The sequence below is a fragment of the Eurosta solidaginis genome, chromosome 3 (genome assembly GCF_040869045.1).
Source record: "Eurosta solidaginis isolate ZX-2024a chromosome 3, ASM4086904v1, whole genome shotgun sequence".
In the NCBI taxonomy this organism is placed as follows: Eukaryota; Metazoa; Arthropoda; class Insecta; order Diptera; family Tephritidae; genus Eurosta; species Eurosta solidaginis.
The window spans coordinates 163,449,602-163,469,914 of NC_090321.1; the positions used below are offsets into that span (position 1 = coordinate 163,449,602).

Consider the following 20,313-nt stretch of genomic DNA (forward strand, 5'->3'; position numbering starts at 1 on the left):
GATTCGATATGTAAAGATTAAACAAAAGTGGCACCGCCTTCAGAACCACTACGGGCTGTCTTCTTATGTCCCCAGACCACCATATATATACACAGTAAGGCGAGAGTACTCCCCATTTGTGACGGAAATGAAGTGCTAAAGAAAGTTTCTCTTGAATACCCAGAAACCACAACTACCAACAGACATCTGATTGAAGAGGCCCCCTTCCTAAAGCTTAAGTTGTTGTGGTTGTAATGGGAACTTAAGAAGTCATCTCTATAAGCACTGTGAAGAAATGCGGCACTTAGCCGTATGAAAAAAGGAGCATGAAATATCCTCCAGAAACATCCACAAACAGTTGTCGGATCACTATGCCGAAAATTGCCGGTGAACCCGTTCTCAAACAGTTGTCGGATCACTATGCCGAAAATTGCCGGTGAACCCGTTCTCAAACCCCTCACTAGGGTAGGCACCTTGTCGTTGGTGTGAGGGCTTAGCCGAACTCCATAGCGCCCGACTATGAGGCGGAGCTGTTTAGAACTGACATCTACTCCGTTTCGCCTCATAGGAGGGCGGCGGGATGTCGGTGACCAAGAACTGCCAACCCCCTAATCCTGGGTGTTATGCGGACCGTGCCTATTGGACGATTTGCAGCCAGGGGATAAATTCGGCTGTATTCGAACGGAGCCTTCCCGATACCGGGCCATCTCGGGAAGTATTTATGGCCTTACCGCAGTAAGGGGCGCTGCTGTGGCGGACGGTTCTTTCCCCGTATATAATACTGGACCGCTGAGCCCGCCTTGTCGGGCAGGTGGTCGTACGACCAAGGTGAACAACTCATTACCTGAATGTAAAAAGGAGGATGTAAAGAGGAGGACTGAGTCGCAATCCAAGGACGACAAATACGAATTAAGCGATGCGTCGGACTCGGGGAGCGAGAGTAGTGCTGATTCAATGAACTCCGTGTTGGAGAAGCACACAAATGAAAACGGAGTAGAAGAGTGGAGAAGGGTACGGAGCAGAGGAAGTAAAAGAGCTCTCTCGCAGTACCGTGCAGCACTAAGAATTGTACAACGCTTGGGAGCAGTGGTCGACCCAACAGAAGTGGAGATCGAGCGCTTGGAATGGGCCCATGAAGCGGTAGAAGTAGGTCGAAGGCAGTTCAAAAGGTTTGCTGCGAGAAACCCTCGGTTCTGCAACCGGTACGAGGAGGAAGAAGCGTCGAATGGCAGAATGAAGAGGCAACGTTCGGCAGAAGGCGACAAGCCTGCTTTCAAGAGGCAGAAAGGACCCAGTCCTAGAGCCGCGAGGCAGGGCAGTCGCATAGACAAGACAAGTAGGCCCAAAGCTGTAAGACAGATGGGTTCCAATAGCGAGGTAGCAACTACCTCGAAAGCTGCCAGTCAGAGGGAAGTTCCAACTACGGAAGTAGGAGATAACGCTAAGACTCCGGCTTTCTCGGAGGCGCTAAAGGGAGTTAACGCGAAGACTCCGGTGTTCTCGGAGGTTCCAAAGGGAGATAACACTAAGACTCCTGCTTTTCCCGAGAAGATGAGTGATGTGGCAAAGCAGTCACTGACTGTGGCGCTGGCTGATCGTAGCAGTCCGTTCGGACAAATGACTACTGAAAGGTGGAGATCTGTGGAAAGGGAGCTTATTAGCTTAATGCTTAAGATGATGCGGGAACAACCAAGTAAGCCCCTTCCAACCTTTGATTCGGGGGGATGGTATAATGGTGTGAAGATGATAGCGTGCGACAACATCGCGAGCTTGCGGTGGCTGGAGGAAGTCGTTCCAAACCTCCAAAGGCAAGGCACGAATGCGCGGTTTGAGGTGGTGGATAAAGCGCAAATTCCCACGGTACCAAAAGTTAAGGTATGGATACCATGCGTGATGAAGTCGGAGGATACACTGCGACTTCTGCAGAATCAGAATCCGAACATACCGACACAGGATTGGAAGGTACTTACTGTATCTCGGCCTACCGAGGATGGTCAGTTCTACATCTTCCAAATAAACAAGCAGGCGGAGGATATTTTGTACACGCAGCTTGGCAAAATTTACATGCGACTCAGGAAAAGAAGTCCCGAGGATAAAAATCCTAACACGCTGGAAGTGGGCGAAGTCGAAAAGGACCTCAGAAGCCTAAGGGAAAAAAGACAGGTGGAGGTCCCCGACGTCACCACGAACGTGCTAGAAGAGGACCAACCGCTAAATGGTGCTGTGACTCGTACAGAGGAACACACGGCACAACATTCACGAGGGGCTGAAGGGGGCCTCGAATACTCTAAACCAAAAGGGCAAGAGGAGGACGACGACGTCAAGACGAAGGTGCTGGAGGGGGACAAACAGCCCAATGGTGCTGCGAGTCCTACAGATAAACCTCCAACACAGTAAAGTGGCGTCGAGCGAACTCCTCCTAACCCTTGAGGAGGGTTCGTTTGACGTGGCACTGATCCAGGAGCCGTGGCTCTCATCGGGAGGAAAGGTTTCTGGACTTAGCGCGCGCGGGTTTGGCGTTTACTACGCACAAACGGAAGGACGGGTGCGAGCTGTAGTAATGGTAAGGAAACAGCTGCATTCATATATGCTGCCTAATTACACCACCGAGGATCTCGTAGCGGTGGCCGTTGAGCAAAAGAACAAGCAGGCATTTATCCTGGCGTCCTGCTACATGGCCCATGCTGCGGAGGTTCCACCGATGGAGTGCAAAAGTCTAGTACAGGAGGAAGGGCGCAAAGGGCGGTTGGTCATAGGCGCAGATGCAAATGCGCACCACAATGCGTGGGGAGGAGCGGATACGAACGAGAGAGGCGAATCTCTATTTTGTTACATCCTGCAAACCAATTTGCAGATAGCCAACAGGGGAAATGTTCCTACATACATTGGTCCAACATCCAGCAATGTTCTGGATATTACATTGAGCTCCGAGCGTGATATATCAAGGTATGATTGGATGGTTCTCGATAGACCATCCTTCTCCGACCATGCGTATATAAGCTTCAGCATCCCACTAAAGAGGGTAGAGAAGGGAGGAACCTTTAGAAACCCTAGGGCAACGAATTGGACTAAATTCCAGAAACATGTAGAAACGAAACTGGGACAACCCAAAGAGGTTGCTAATGTAGAGGAACTGGAGGAGTCGAATGAATTCCTAACAAGGACGCTTATGACTGCGTATAACAAAGCTTGCCCTCTAAGAAGATTCAGAGGAAAAGCAAAGCCGCCATGGTGGAGCAATGAGCTGAGTCTTCTAAGAAGACAGGTAAAAGAAATGTTTAAACTCGCAAAGACCGCGGAAAGCGAAGCGTGTCGGGACGAGTACAGGGATCTACTGAGGATCTACAAGCGTAAAATTACCAGGGCGAAGAGAAACTCATGGAAAAGTTTCTGTACGGACATAGAGTGCTCCAGTGAAACAGCACGGTTGAAAAAAGTCCTAGCAAAGGGAAACATAGTCCAGGGACTAATAAAGAAAGAGAACGGGGAATGGTCACGTGATAGTGAGGAATCCCTTGAGGGGCTTCTCGATACACATTTCCCATCGGGAGACGGTTTAGAAGAACCAGCAGACATCACTCACACTTCGATTACAGAGCTAGTGGTGCCGGGCTTGGTGACCGATACCAAGATCGAGTGGGCAGTGAAGACGTTTTCTAAGTTTAAATCTCCGGGCCCAGATGGTATATTCCCGGCCATGCTACAAGTCTCAAGTAGGGCGGTCGTGGAATGGCTTAAAATAATATTCGATGGGTGCATAAGACTGAATCATGTACCGCACTCTTGGAGAACTGCTCGTGTAGCTTTTCTACCAAAGGCGGGGAAGATCGGTCACGTGTATCCCAAAGACTATAGACCCATTAGCTTAACATCATTTCTGCTCAAAACCTTTGAGAGGCTGATAGATGTGTACATAAAGTCCAACGTGGATGAAAAGCTGCTCTCCACAACACAGCATGCGTACACCAAAGGCAAGTCGGTAGACACCGCATTGCATAGGGTGGTAATAAGCATAGAGAAATCCCTGGAATATAAGGAGTATGCTCTAGGAGTCTTCTTGGACATTGCCGGGGCTTTCAATAATGTTGCAAAATGGGCGATTATGGATGGTCTTAATTACATTAAAGTACATCCTGCCTGAATCAGATGGATCGGCTGCATGTTAAATTGCAGAAAGATTACATCACAATGGGGATTGTACGAGGCCACGAAATCAGTGGACAGGGGCACGCCGCAGGGAGGGGTGCTATCACCTCTGCTGTGGACACTGGTCATCAACCAACTGCTCAGGCAATTCGATGAGGGACCCGTAAAACTTACGGCTTACGCAGATGACGTTGCAATTGTCATAAGTGGAAAATGCCTTCCAACGATTAGTTCTTTGATGGATCGGGCGCTTCGGGATATTCATACCTGGGCATCTAATGTCGGGCTGAAAGTCAATGCGGAGAAGACGGATATGGTCTTGTTTACAAAGAGGTACAAGGTCCCAAATTGGACCAGGCCTAAATTAGGAGCGGTGACCTTACAGGAGAAACCTTGCACAAAATATCTAGGAATCATCCTAGACAGTAAGCTGTCATGGAAGCTCAACTTGGAGGAGAGGGTCAAGAAGGCCTCAACGGCACTCTATGCATGTAAAAGAATGCTGGGGTGTACGTGGGGCCTATCGCCCTCTCTTTCTCATTGGGTTTTTACAGCGATTGTAAGCCCTATTCTATACTATGGAGTTCTTGTTTGGTGGAAAGCCACACAAAAAACAACATACCTCAAAAAATTAGAGGGGGTATGCAGACTATCGATGCTTTGCATTACGGGAGCCCTGAAAACAACCCCGACGGCTGCACTGTATGCCATTCTGCACATTCCACCTGTAGACCTGGTAGCAAAGAACAAAGCGTTAACGACCGCAACCAGGCTCGATGCTTCGGGGCAGCTTGAGCGCCGACCATATGGCCATAGTAGTATAGCGTCCTCAGTCACAAGACGAACAGACTACATAATTCTCTACCTGCACTTTGAGGGAGATCTTAAGGCCACAATAGAGGTGGACGGTTGGCGCAAGGGTGCGCAAATGGCGGACGAGGCGATACATGTGTACACCGATGGTTCCAAAATAGTGGAAGGAGTAGGGTCTGCGGTATACTGCGCTGATCCGGAATTAAGCAGATCCTACAGGCTGCCGGATTACTGTAGCGTTTTCCAAGCGGAAATATTAGCCGTAACCAAAGCAGTAGAAACCCTGGAAGAGAATAGCTTAAGCTGCAACCGTGTTAACTTTTATATTGACAGTCAAGCAGCAATTAAGGCAATAATCTCGCATAGCACAGCATCTAAATGCGTGTTAGAGTGTAAGCAGTCTCTGGAGAGAATCGGGACAGGGAGAAGCATACATCTATATTGGGTCCCAGGGCATATGGGAATAGATGGGAATGAAAAAGCGGACGAATTAGCTAAAAAGGGCGCATCCCTTGAAGCTTGCTCCGTAGACGTCCCAATTAGATTGGGCGAGATTAAGCGAATGCGAGAGGTGCACATGATCGACCAAGCAGAAAAGGCGTGGGTTCAAGCGCGGGGCTGTAAAGTGTCGAAGATTATGTGTAGGTCTTACAACCTTAGACTAACACAGTTGCTTCTATCATTAAAAAGAGAGGACTGTAGACTCATGACGGGTATTCTGACTGGACACTGCCTTCTGGCGTCACATGCCTTTAAATTAGGCTTGGTCAGTGATAGCAGGTGTAGGAAGTGCGGGTTGGAGGAGGAAACGATCGAGCACGTTCTGTGCTCGTGCCCTGCACTTGCCAGGCTAAGACTCCAGCTATTAGGAGTGATACAGCTGTCAGATCTAGAAGCAGCAAGTGGCTTAAGTCCTAGGAAGCTTCTAGTATTTGCCAAGAGGACGGAGTTATTTTATAACATAGGTCCTGGTTTTTGATAGAGTTTTTCAGTTTGGTCGTTAAAACAAACTTCTGGTAACACTACGGACTCAACCAGTCTATGTGAGGTCCTCATGGACCGGCCAGTTCAACCTACCTACCTACCGTTCTCAAAGACAAACACCCTGAACCTGCAATTGAAGAAAGCAACCTCCCCATAGGGACGAGCGTCACTCTAGCTGAACTTCCATCTGCATACTGTATATGATTAAACTCTTACTTATCCAGAAACAACCCCGTCATAGTTAATGTAAGTCCTACTTGTAACGTGTCGCCACATGACACCAACCATCTTTTCAAATACGATGTGGAACTAACGCCTCTAACACCCTTATTTCCTGTTTAAACAGCAAGTTTCCTGGACTCCCGTGCGAGGACAATTGGGCGCTTCCCAAGGCAGCCGGTTCTACCAGGGGCTATCATTTCAGTATTATCACATCATCCTCCCAGCATATCCTTGCTGTGGGACTGCGTTTTAGCCCCTCCCCACTACTTTCTATCAGCTCCGCTGCTCAGCAAGCCACAAAAAGTAGCCGCTGATACTTGCGCGCCACCAGCTCACACGGCTGCTCCAACCCATAACTACAATCGCCATAGCAGGATAGGTAGAAATGCCGAGCACCGGCCCCCACCCCCGTCTTCTCCCCCCTCCCCCTCCATCTTTCCGGCGCTAGCACACGAGTAGGTCAGGGAAACATACTCTTAGTCCCTATCAACTTGTGCACCGTTTGCCACCACAGAATATATATGCTTGCGATATCTGCCCAACGCAGTTCCTGTCTTGGACAGTGCCACTTTCCTAGATGTTCTGGTCTCAGCGACGGTAATCCCCCAATGGGGTTTATCGTGCCATGTTGCCAGGCTGCACGCCTAACTACACCGGGTATCCCGATGCTTACCCAAGGACATCGGTTCAGGGCCCCAACAGCACTTAGGACCTAGCCTCCCGCAACCTAGGCGCAGTCAGCCGTCACTTACCCCAGAGTAAGAACGTCTTCCCCGTGCCCTGGCTACAACGTTCATTGAAAATATCGCGAGAGCGGAAATGGAGGCGGACTCGCATTTATCATCTACAACTCGGTGCAATATAATCTATTCGATCCCTACATCGGCCGTAGGGACAGCGTCCTCGAACGTCAAGGCATATCTGTCTGGTAAGACTCTGCAAGTTTAGAAATTATCTACATCTACATTCCTCCTGTCATCGGCTGCCCTGGCATCAGCGCTCTACTCAATGCCCACCACGATATGTAGTATTCTGATCTGCAGGCGGACATGGTAGGAACCTGTCATATATCGCCAGACATCTTCCGGTGTAGGTAAGATATGCTCTACCGCAAAGTCGCTATCAAACCCGACTAAGAACAACCACCAAAAATCCATCGCCTTCGGCGATAAAGTGCTGTCGGATGCGAAGAAATTCGCGAGCGTTTTCTGTCGACAATGCGTAATACATTCCACCGTTGACAAAGCTCAGCGGCGGGCCAACTGACGTGCACACAAGCACAAACACAACACGTCCCCTATTACCATCACCGTCATAGAGTTTGAATATGTCATCGATCATGCTAAACCACCCAAAGCAGTAGATCGGGACATTATAGCCATACCGATGCTTAAAAATGAGAAGATTTCGCATGTCTTCAACCTCTTTGTAAACCTTCGTCATCCCCGAAAGATGGAAAATGGAGAGGGTGGTACCACTACTAAAGCCTATGAAGCCAGCTAACGTAGCAGAATCTTATCGTCCGATATCTCTCCTATCGCCAGTAGCCAACACACTTGAAGACATTCTGCTCCCCTATTTCACAGCAAACTTGAAACTAGCTAACTAAACACCATTAACACACGGATAATTTGCGGATTGAATCAAAAGTCCCACCACAGAACAGTACTCGTAGCGCTAGACTTAGAATGGTCCCCTCTTCCTCTTTATCTCAAAATGTGTACAGCAAATTATTTGTATGGTCGACAGGCACCGGTGCAATTCAGGAACGTAACATCTAAACCCAGAAGAATTAAGCAAGGGGTGCCACATGGTGGTGTCCTATTCCCGCCATTTTTTAATTCGAAGCTCTCTTTGCCACCAGAAGGAGTTATGATTGTATCCTACGCCGATGAGTGCACGACAATGGTTACAGGACCCACCATCGATGAGCTATGGTATAAAATAAACAACTATCTCTCTCCAGTTTTATCACCTCGCTAAACCTGGCATTTTCACAGACCAAATCATCGGCGTCTAAATCAATGTCGACCATATTGGACATCTACGTCGGTGGTATTACGCTACCGACTGTCTTACACCCAAAAGCACTGGGTGTGACGTTCGGTCAGGACCAACATTTTGGCGAGCATGTATTCGCAATTGTGCCGAAAATCCAGAGCCGTAACAGAATCCTCAAATCTCTTGCCGGCAGCACTTGAGGTGAAGACAAAGAAACGCTCATTATCACTTACAAAGCAATTAGCCAGTAGCTTGCATGCTACGCGTCGCCGATATGGTCGCCAGAAGCCTGGGCATTCCAACAGGCATCTGATTGGATAGGCCCCGCCTCCCAAGAAATTTAGAGGTCATCTCCGCAAGCATTATGAGGAAATATGGTACTTGAGATCTCACCCGTATGTAAACCACAAAAAGGTACTCAGTGATATCCACAAAAAGGAGTCGGACCTCTATGCTAGGTATTTCTCGGCGAACGCTGTTCTTAAAGTTAATTACCCTAGACTCGCAAATGAGGAAAGCAATCTCCCTAGGGTGACACGCGTCACTCTATCTCACCTTAGATCTGGATACTGTAACATATATAAAGCATGCCCAGCTTGCAACGTGTCCACACATGACACCAACCATCTTTTCAATTGCAATGTGAAAGCAACGCCTCTAGCACCCCTTTCTCACTGGTCCACCCCTGTTGAACCAGCAAGTTCCCTTTGACTTCGTTCGAGGACATTGATGATAATTTGTGAGTTGGCGCACCTATTGGATGAATCGAAGCACTGCACAATTTGTGAGTGGTCGCTCCTATTGGATGGATCGAGCACTGCTACAACAACAACAATTTGTGAGTGGTCGCTCCCATTAAATGGGGCGAAGCACTGCTACAAAATCAAGCAAATGGTGCGCAGTGCGGAAATCTAGGCATAATAACAGATAATTGAAATATATGTAATAATTCAGGCGTTGGAACCAAAAACGCATAAACAGACCCCCGGCCTCATCCACGAGGAGACGGCAATGTTCAATGCCCGAAACTCGCAGTAGACGTGCATAAAGACGTGCGTCACTCTGTCACAACTACGATCTGGATAATGCAAAAGGTTTAAACTATTACTAATCTAGATTCAACCCCGACATACGTAATATATGCAATGCATGTAATGTGTCGCCACATGGCACTGGCAATGCGGAGCCAACCGCTCTAACACCCACGTCACCCTTATAGAATAAGGAGAGCTTTAGCCGAATTTTGCAAAACCTGCGTTTTCCCCGCCGAGCATCAATAGAAATGGAAAGAGCAGCGTTTTCGAGCTTCGTATATGCTGTGAAGTAGGCTGTTTAATTTTTTTATAGATCCGGCGCATTTAATCGTTACCCCTACTGCCCAACTTCTCTGCCGTCAAACGAAATGTCAATCCGTGCAGATTTGCTGCAGACGTAACTTTGGAGTGAAAACTATTTTTTTACCATAGTTGCGTGGGTGCTTTCTGGCTATTACTCTTGCCAAACCCACATTGCTAGGGCGAAGAAAGTTAAAATTAAAATGTGTTCCAACGTCAATTCTCCCAAATATTAGTCTTAACTTGCGCAGCATTATTTTGTTTACATACATATGTGGAAGTCATTCATTTTTTGTAAGCAATGACAAGAAGTATGCGCCAACATCCAGTCCAGGACTTCGGCAGGGAAAGGCACTAATATGAGGGTACAACTCCAAGCGATATAAAGCTATGATTAACCTCCCAAAAAGTAGCTTTATAATTTTAACAGGCATACTCACAGGTCACTGCAGGCTAAATAGCCATATGCATAAACTGGGCATATCGTCTAGTAGCCTCTGTCGATTCTGTGATCGCGATGAAACTGCAGAACGCATCCTGATGGAATGGGTTTACCACGTTATCCCCAAAATCAAAATCCCCAAAACAAAATTCCCAAATTAAAATCCCCAAAATCAAAATCCCCAAACTCTTAATCACAAAATCCCCATTTTATGTGTGAAATAAATTCAAATTAGGTTTAAAATCGCCGCGACCAAAAACGGCTAATAATCCATAACAACATTCTGCATAGGCGGCCTACGGCCGCGCTTATAAAAAATAACCCTGGGCTACGCCATGCCAAGTCCGGGTGTGTGGTATAACCGTGGCTACCGCCACGGTGATGTCCTTCTGCGTAGTACACGCTTCTGTTAGGGGATTGCCATGAAATCCCAAAAAAAAAATACCCAAACACCAAATCCCCAAATTGAAAATCCCAAACACAAAATCCCAGTGCTATGATAAACATCATGACCGTGTAAAAAATAGCAATATCTCTTTCCTCTTTCATTCATATTTATGTATGTATAACTATATATTAACGTTTTGGCAATACATATTGTAACGAATTTACTTGCAAATCCTCTTATTTGCCCTTTTTCTAAGTTCGTATCACTAAACTGTTGAATAAATAACTCCAATATTGAATAATGGAAAAATGGCTTTTATTAAAGTACTTCACAATAACACTTATGCTTTGCAACTAGCTGGCTTAATAACCAAACTGATAGCTTAAATGAAACTGACTTCCAAAATAATACTGCTATGGCTCGCTAGATAGCGTTTTAATCGAAACTGCTTGATAGCTCAAATCAAACTGAATTCCAGCGCCTCTACATTTGCTGCCTTTTATACTCTCTGATTTCAACGTTCGCATCTTCTAGGCGATTCCATTTCCAGAATTTACTAGATGCCATCAGCTCTCAAACTTCTCAGGTGTAACTACAATTGCACGATGTTATAGCTTCTCTCATTGCATACTTTCAGGAGTATCTCAGATATATGCATGTGTTTGGGCATTGATTCTCCGCTGCTCGTATACGTACATGGTACATATGTGTAGACGCAATTATTGTTTCGTTTATGTAGATACATAATGATTGATCTATGGATGTGCATAATATCACTGTTTAGCATCGGCTTAGAGATAGCAGCACCCCTTAGTTTTGCTAATATTCGTAACACTGCCCTTAACCTAAGTCTGATCATCCCGATTAGACAAATCTGCCGATCTAAACGTTGCCAGCCTTTCCAAATGAACCACTTTCATTTTGGTTCATGGTTTACCGATGGTTTGTATGCGGTACACTACATCGTTGATCCGTTTTACAACTTTGTATGGGCCTTCCCAATTACACTGCAATTTCGGGGACAAACCCTTTTTACGTTGTGAGTTGTATAACAGCACCAAATCTCCTTCCTGAAAACCTTCCGAATTAATTGCTTTATCGTATCTGGCTTTCATCTTGTCACTCATAATCTTTGTTCGTTGCCTTATCAGATCATGTATTTCTCTTAGCACTTCTTCCAAATCACTAGGGGATTTCTTGACATTTTCCTCCGCATTGGCATCTATCCCAAACTTCAAATCAGCTGGCAATCTAAGGTCACTGCCAAAAATTACTTTTGCAGGGGTTTGGCCCGTTGTCTCGTGCACTGCTGATCGGCAAGCCATCAAGAATAATGGTATGCGGGTATCCCACTCTTTATGGTACTTGTCTACTACTCTCCTTAAGTGCTCCTCCAATTTTCTATTGAATCGTTCTACCATACCATCGGATTGAGGATGCAATGCAGTTGTCCGTGTTTTTCGAATGCCCAATGATTTACACCTTTCCTGGAACACAGCTGATTCGAAATTCCTGCCTTGGTCAGAATGTAACTCCATTGGTACACCATACCTTGCAACCCAATTGTTTATAAACACTTCTGCTACCGTTTCCGCTTCTTGATTTGGGATTGGGTATACCTCTGGCCATTTGCCGAAATAATCCATAACTACCAGTACATATTTGTTTCCGCCGTTGCTAGTAGGAAATAGACCGGCGACATCCATAGCGATCCTTTCAAATGGCACACCTGAGTTATATTGCTTCATCTGGCCATGACTTCGGGTTCTGGGCCCTTTCGCTCTGCTGCAAACCTCGCAGTTCGCAATCCACTCAGTGACCGACTGACGACAACCAACCCAATAGAATCTCTGTTTAATCTTTTCGATCGTCTTCGTGATTCCAAGATGACCTCCGCTTGGACCATTATGCAGCTCGGTGAGCACGTCAGGAATCCTCTTTCTGGGAACAACTATCAGTTTCTTCTTGCATTTACCATCCTCACTCTCCCATACTCGATGAAGGCAACCGGATATCAATTTTAAACTGTTCCACTGTGCCCAACATGAATTCGCAATGGGACTCTCTGCTGACATCTCTTCTCTGTTTGGTCTTTCGCTTCGTTCGAGCCCTTGCATAACACGTGACAGATCTGTATCTTCTAGCTGACATTTTCTTAGCTGTTCCTTGTCCCATTCATCTGTACATGTTATAGTCATTAGCCGGACATCTATAATGTCTTCTTTAGCCTCGACTTTTGAACAGTGCTTGCATTCCAAACTACATGGTCTTCGTGACATTGCATCAGCATTTCCATGGGTACTACCTTTTCGATGCTCAATGGAAAAGTCATTGCTTTGTAGTCGCTCGATCCACCGCGCTAATTGTCCTTCCGGATTACGGAACTGCAGAAGCCATTTCAACGCTGCGTGATCTATCCTGACGCGGAATCGCTGGCCGTAGAGGTATTTGTGGAAATGTTTAATGTACTCTACCAATGCCAACAGCTCTCTCCGTGTAACGCAATAGTTCCTCTCTGGTTTTCTAATTTAACGGCTGTAATATGCAACTACCTTCTCCTGTCCATCGACCAGTTGTGATAAAACGCCTCCTATAGCATATCCGCTCGCATCTGTATCTAGAATAAACATTGCTACTGGAATCGGATATGCCAACATTGGGGCAGTGCACAAGCGCTCTTTCAATATTTTTAAAGCTCTTCTTGCTCCTTCTTCCATTCAAAAGCTTTATTTTTTCTTATTAGCTCGTGGAGACTATGGGCTACGCTGGCAAAATTTGGTACAAATCGGCGGTAATATGTGCACAGTCCAAGGAAACTTCTCAATTCATGCAGATTCTGTGGTCTTGGCCAATCCTTTACTGCCTCTATCTTTTCATTCGCTGTACGGATACCTTCTGTCGTTACCTTGTGACCCAAATAATTTACTTCCTTTTTAAACAGCGCACACTTCTTGGGACTTAACTTCAGACCAGCACCAGCTATTCTCTGGAAATCTTCCTCTAAGTTTTTAAGATGTTCTTCAAAGTTCTTGCCCAATACGATGATGTCGTCCAGGTACACGAAGCATGTTTTCCAATGTAGTACTTTCAATACCTGATCCATGAGTCTCTCGAAAGTAGCTGGTGCATTACATAGTCCAAAGGGCATTACTGTAAATTGCCAAAGACCATCTCCGACGCTGAGGGCTGTTTTCTCTTTGTCTTCTTCCTTCACCTCCACTTGCCAGTAGCCGCTTTTCAAGTCCAGTGTGGAAAACCATTTCGTACCAGAGAGCGAGTCCAGAGTGTCGCCAATTCTTATCAATGGGTAGCTATCCTTTTTCATAACGTCATTCAACTTCCGGTAGTCCACGCAAACCCTCATTTTTCCATCCTTCTTCTTAACAAGTACTACCGGTGAGCTCCAGGGACTAGCTGATGATTCGATGACGCCGCTGTCGCTCATTTCTTGCATAATTTGACTCACAACTTCCCGCTTCGCCAGTGGAACACTACGTGGAGCTTGACGTATCGCCCTCGCGTCTCCAGTGTCAATTCGATGCTTCACAACATTGGTGCGGCCTGGTTTGGAACCATCCTGGTCAAATATGTTTGCATACTTTAGGATAATTTGTTTTGCCTTACTCTGATAATCTTCCTCTAGCCCCTCCGTCCATGCCGTGATGTCATTTGAAAGATCAGTATTACTAGATGAAACGTGTTCCTGGAGCTGTTCACAGTTAATAATTACTTCAGCCTCTTGGCATCTTCCCATAATATCTCCTTTGGTCAGTTTGATTGGTGACTTGAACTCGTTGAGTACTCTTACCGGAATACGTCCATCTTGTTTTGTCATAGCCAGGGTTTTTGCTACAAGTATTTTCGGTGCTGATTTGTTTGCTGCTTCGACAACCCACAATTTGTTTGTCCCAAAATCTCCGTCAACCTTTGCCCAGATGACTGCTTCGGATTTTGGTCGTATTTGCTGACTCTCTTCCACCAGCACTCGTTTACTGCTGTAGCCTCTCTTGTAGCCGAAATTAAGTGGTACATCCATGTTCTTATATCGCATCGTCTTGCTTTGCATGTCGATCTTGATGTCCTGGTCGATTAAGAAGTCCACTCCAATTATGATTTCATCAACAATCTCTGCCACTATAAAATTGTGTACTACCGTGACGTTCCCAATTGCGACTTCATATGATACTTCTCCTGCTGTCTTCTCCAATGGCTGTACGCAATCTTGCTCCATGCAATGGTCTTATCTTCTTGTTGACTAAATTCGCTCGAATAATGGAATGGCATGCACCCGTATCTACAGTCAGTAAACATTCCTTTCCATCCACATGTCCTCCGACAGTAAGATTGCTTGACTTTTTTCCAATTTGTGATATAGAGATCATGGGGCATTCAATTGAGGGAGCCAGCTGTCGCCCCTTGGGGCTGACTCGCTTTAGTTTAACGATTGAGTGGACTTTGAGATTTGCTCCTCTCCTTCAGCTCGGCGTTTACGGCCACCCACATTGCTGGAACTGTTAGTATTGGTACTGCAATAACGTGCAATATGCCCTGGCTTTCCAGATTTAAAGCATTTGTCGGCACCATAGTTTTTCTGCTGCGTTCCTTTTAATGCTTCCAAAATTGTATCTACCCAGTCTGGCCTTTCCACTTCCACGCGATAAGCTTTGTATGTGGGCTTACTCAAAAGTGACGCTGTTTCCTGAGGCAGCGCATGGGATACCGTTTCTGCAAATGTTGGCTTTGGGTTTGCGTATGTGGCTCGCTTCGTTTCGACGTCCCGTATGCCATTTATAAAGCTCTGAATTTTTACCCTTTCGGTGTATTCCACGGGTGCGTCGGCATTCGCCAAATGTGCAAGCCTTTCGACATTTGACGCAAACTCCTGCAAAGTCTCATTAGCTTTTTGGTAGCGGTTTTGCAACTCTATTTGGTGTATCTGCTTCCTGTGTTCGCTTCCGTATCGCCGTTCTACAGCAGCCATCAATGCGTCATAACTGTTCCGTTCGTACTCTGGAATAGTCTGTAAGATTTCGGCAGCTGGTCCTTTCAATGCTACGAATAGTGCAGAAACTTTATCTTCAGCACTCCAGTTGTTCACTGCTGCGGTCTTCTCAAACTGAAGCTTAAAGACCTGGAAAGGAACAGAACCGTCAAAGGATGGTGTTTTTACCTTTGGATTGCTCGCTGAAACAGCTGGGCGATGTAATTGCAACTCCTGTATACGACCTCTCAAAGCATCCACCTCGGCTTCGATTTTTTCCTCAAACTACGTTATTTTCTCGTCCATACGCGCTTCGAGTTTTGATGATATACGCGCCTCCTGCGCTTCGAGTTGTACTGTTATGCGTGCCTCTTGTTCTTTCAGTTGTATTTCCATCTTTGATGTAATTCGTGTCTCTTGGGATTCCATCTGTTATCACATATACGTTTTCTGTTCTTCCAACTGTGTTTCCATCTTAGATTTTATATCTGTGTTTTGCGATTCCAGTTGAGATGACATGGTGGTGGATATTTGTGATGACATTTCGGACATTTGTGCCGATATTGCAGGCAATATTACGTTCAAGTCTGTGTTCGCGATTGTCTGCGGTGTTTCATTTCTCTCTTCAAATTTTGTTGTCTCATCGCCATAAAGATGAAAGACATACTCTTCCACGTCAGTTCCTTCTAATTCCATTGCCTCTCGTAGTCGTGCCTGAAGTTCGAGTTAAATGCCGGTTGTATTCAATCCACGGTTCTCCAACTCCTTCTTCAGTTGCGGGATCTTGAATTCACTTAACTTTGCCATGTCCTTGTTGTCCTCTTGAATTTACTCAACAGTTCCTCTTCTGACACCAGTTGTAACGAATTTACTTGCAAATCCTCTTATTTGCCCTTTTTCTAAGTTCATATCACTAAACTGTTGAATAAATAACTCCAATATTGAATAATGGAAAAATGGCCTTTATTAAAGTAGTTCACAATAACACTTATACTTTGCAACTAGCTGGCTTAATAACCAAACTGATTGATAGCTCAAATGAAAACTCACTTTCAAAATAATACTGCTATGGCTCGCTAGATAGCGTCTTAATCGAAACTGCTTGATAGCTCAAATCAAACTGAATTCCAGCGCCTCTACATTTGCTGCCTTTTATACTCTCTGATTTCAAGGTTCGCATCTTCTCGGCGCTTCCAGAATCTACTAGTTGCCATCAGCTCTCAAACTTCTCAGCTGTAACTACAATTGCACGATGTTATAGCTTCTCTCATTGCATACTTTCAGGAGTATCTCAGATATATGCATGTGTTTGTGCATTGATTCTCCGCTGCTCGTATACGTACATGGTACATATGTGTAGACGCAATTATTGTTTCGTTTATGTAGAACTTAACCGCACTGGAACAATATACTATAAAAGCGTGCAATTACTGGCATATGCTGATGACATTGATATCATCGGCCTAAACACCCGCGCTGTTAGTTCTGCTTACTCCAAAGTGGAAAAAGAAGCGGTAAAGATGGGTTGAATGGTGAATGAGGACAAAACGAAGTACCTGCTGTCATCCAGCAAAGAGTCAGCGCATACGCGCCTTGGCAACCACGCTACTGTTGGCAGCCATAATTTCGAAATAGTAAAAGACTTCGTTTATTTGGGAACCAGCATCAACACTAGCAACAACATCAGCACTGAAATCCAGCGAAGAATCAATCTTGCCAATAAATACTACTTTGGACTAGGTAGGCAATTGAAAAGTAAAGTCCTCTCTCAGCGAACAAAAATCATACTCTACAAGTCACTTATCGTACCCGTCCTTCTATATGGGGCAGAAGCATGGACCATGACAATAGCAGATGAAGCGGCTTTGGGAGTGTTTATGGACCTCTACGCGTTGGCGATGGCGAGTACCGAAGAAGATTTAATGATGAGGTGTACGAGATATCAACATCAACATAGTCCAGCGAATTAAAACGCAGCGGCTGCGCTGGCTAGGCCATGTTATGCGAATGAATGATGATGCTCCGGCCAAGATAGTGTTTCTATCGGAACTCGCCTATGGAAGCAGAGGTAGAGGGCGACCCCCACTCCGTTGGAAGGACCAGGTGGAAAACGATTTAAACTCCCTTGGTGTGACCAATTGGCGCCGGTTGGCGGAGCGAAGGAGCGACTGGAGCGCCTTGTTGGACGGCCATAACCGTTTAGACGGTTAAGCGCCAATTAAGTAAGTAAGTTATGTAGATACATAATGATTGATCTATGGATGTGCATGATATCACTGTTTAGCATCGGCTTAGAGATAGCAGCACCCCTTAGTTTTGCTAATATTCGTAACAATATTTTTACTTATCCATATATAGGACTGCTAGTCGCTCTAATTCTAACAAGCTAACAGAAACGTGTACTACGCAGAAGGACATCACCTTGGCGGTAGCCACGGTTATACCACACACGCGTACTTGGCATGGCGTAGCCCAGGGTTATCTTTTATAAGCGCGGCCGAAGGCCGCCTATGCAGTAAGTTGGTATGGATTATTAGCCTTTTTTGGTCGCGGCGGGTTTGGGGATTTTGATTTGGGGATTTTATTTTGGGGATAAAGCTTGTTCGAATTAGAGCGACTAGCAGTCCTATATATGGATAAGTAAAAATATGTATTGCCAAAACGTGAATATATAGTTATACATACTGTTTACGGGGGGAATGTGGCACCTGGTACATATAGACGAGGATCAGCCGTCGCCAACTCAAAGCAAGCACGACGACGATGCGAGCTCGGATGGGGTACTCTCCATCCACGTCACAGAGCAAACAAAATCATGGGCCCAGCAAGTCGAGGATGAAGAGGAAGAAGAGAGGCTGGCCAATGCAGCAGAGGTAGCCCAATCGGGTAGCTTAGAGACGCCGCGATTCCGGCCACCACTACGTCACGATAGACCCGAGAACCGCACGCCTATGCACGGCGCTTTCGCGCGCTTACAAATCGGGGATGGCGCGGAGACACGTCCTTTCCGACCATCGCACCGCCCTACGGATAAATAGCGTGACGACGCGGAACCGCGTTCCTCCCGCTCGTCACGACAGTTCGCTGGGAGGGCGGCCCCTAATAAGATGCGCAACAACCATAGAGTTCGCGTGAGGCAACAACAAACCCCTACAGGCTTCAAGAGTGGTGGACTCCGGGACGATTTAGCGGCACCTACTATAACTCGAGCACTGATCGCCATCGCGCCGACAGCATAGTCCGAATTGAGGCAGGAGGCCGTTTACACCTGGTCCCGCCCACTTTTTCGATATCGAAAATTTCGAAAAACCGAAAAAGTGGGATAATTCATTACCAAAGACGGATAAAGCGATGAAACTTGGTAGGTGAGTTGAACTTATGACGCAGATTAGAAAATCAGTAAAATTTTGGACAATGGGCGTGGCACCGCCCACTTTTAAAAGAAGGTAAATTAAAAGTTTTGCAAGCTGTAATTTGGCAGTCGTTGAAGATATCATTATGAAATTTGGCAGGAACGTTACTCCTATTACTATATGAATGCTTAAAAAAAAATATCAAAATCGGAGAACGACCACGCCCACTTTAAAAAAAAATTGTTTAAGTCAAATTTTATCAAAAAATTTAATATCTTTACAGTATATAAGTAAATTATGTCAACATTCAACTCCAGTAATGATATAGTGCAACAAAATGCAAAAATAAAAGAAAATTTCAAGATGGGCGTGGCTCCGCCCTTTTTCATTTAATTTGTTTAGGATACTTTTAATGCCATAAGTCGAACCAAAATTTACCAATCCTTGTTAAATTTGGTAGGGGCTTAGTTTCTGGGACGATAACTTATTCCTGTGAAAAAGGGCGAAATCGGTTGAAGCCACGCCCAGTTTTTATACACAGTCGACCGTCTGTCCTTCCGCTCGGCCGTTAACACGATAACTTCAGCAAAAATCGATATATCTTTACTAAACTCAGTTCACGTACTTATCTGAACTCACTTTGTATTGGTATAAAAAAGGCCGAAATCCGACAATGACCACGCCCACTTTTTGATATCGAAAATTACCAAAAATTAAAAAAATGCCATAATTCTATACCAAATACGAAAAAAGGAATGAAACATGGTATTTGGATTGGTTTATTGACGCAAAATATAACTTTAGAAAAAAACGTTGTAAAATGGGTGTGACTCCTACCATATTAAGTAGAATGGAATGAAAAAGTTCTGCAGGGCGAAATAAAAAACCTTTGAAATCTTGGCAGGAATACTGTTCGTGGCGGCCACCGTGGTGTGATGGTAGCGTGCTCCGCCTATCACACCGTATGCCCTGGGTTCAACTCCCGGGCAAAGCAACATCAAAATTTTAGAAATAAGATTTTTCAATTAGAAGAAAATTTTTCTAAGCGGGTTCGCCCCTCGGCAGTGTCTGGCAAGCGCTCCGATTGTATTTCTGCCATGAAAAGCTCTCAGTGAAAACTCATCTGCCTTGCAGATGCCGTTCGGAATCGGCATAAAACATGTAGGTCCCGTCCGGCCAATTTGTAGGGAAAAATCAAGAGGAGCACGACGCAAATTGGAAGAGAAGCTCGGCCTTAGATCTCTTCGGAGGTAATCGCGCCTTACATTTATTTTTTTTTTTTAATACTGTTCGTGGTATTATATATATAAATAATTAGCGGTATCCAACAGATGATGTTCTGGGTCACCCTGGTTCACATTTTGGTCAATATCTGGAAAACGGCTTCACATATACAGCTACCATTTTCAAAGCCTCATTAATACCTTTAATTTGATACCCATATCGTACAAACACATTCTAGAGTCACACCTGGTCCACCTTTATGGCGATATATCGAAAAGGCGTACACCTATAGAACTAAGCCCCACGCCCTTTTAAAATACTCATTAACACCTTTCATTTGATACCCATATCGTACAAACAAAGTCTAGAGTCACCCCTGGTCCACCTTTATGGCGATATCACGAAAAGGCATCCACCTATAGAACTAAGGCCCACTCCCTTTTAAA

General features: G+C 45.4%; 1 protein-coding gene across 2 annotated transcripts in view; it reads left to right on the top strand.

Moving 5' to 3' along the window:
* inaD (inactivation no afterpotential D) overlaps window positions 1–20,313 on the top strand; it is a 120,567-nt gene that overhangs the window by 68,436 nt on the left and 31,818 nt on the right. The gene's annotated exons all lie outside the window — the stretch shown is intronic.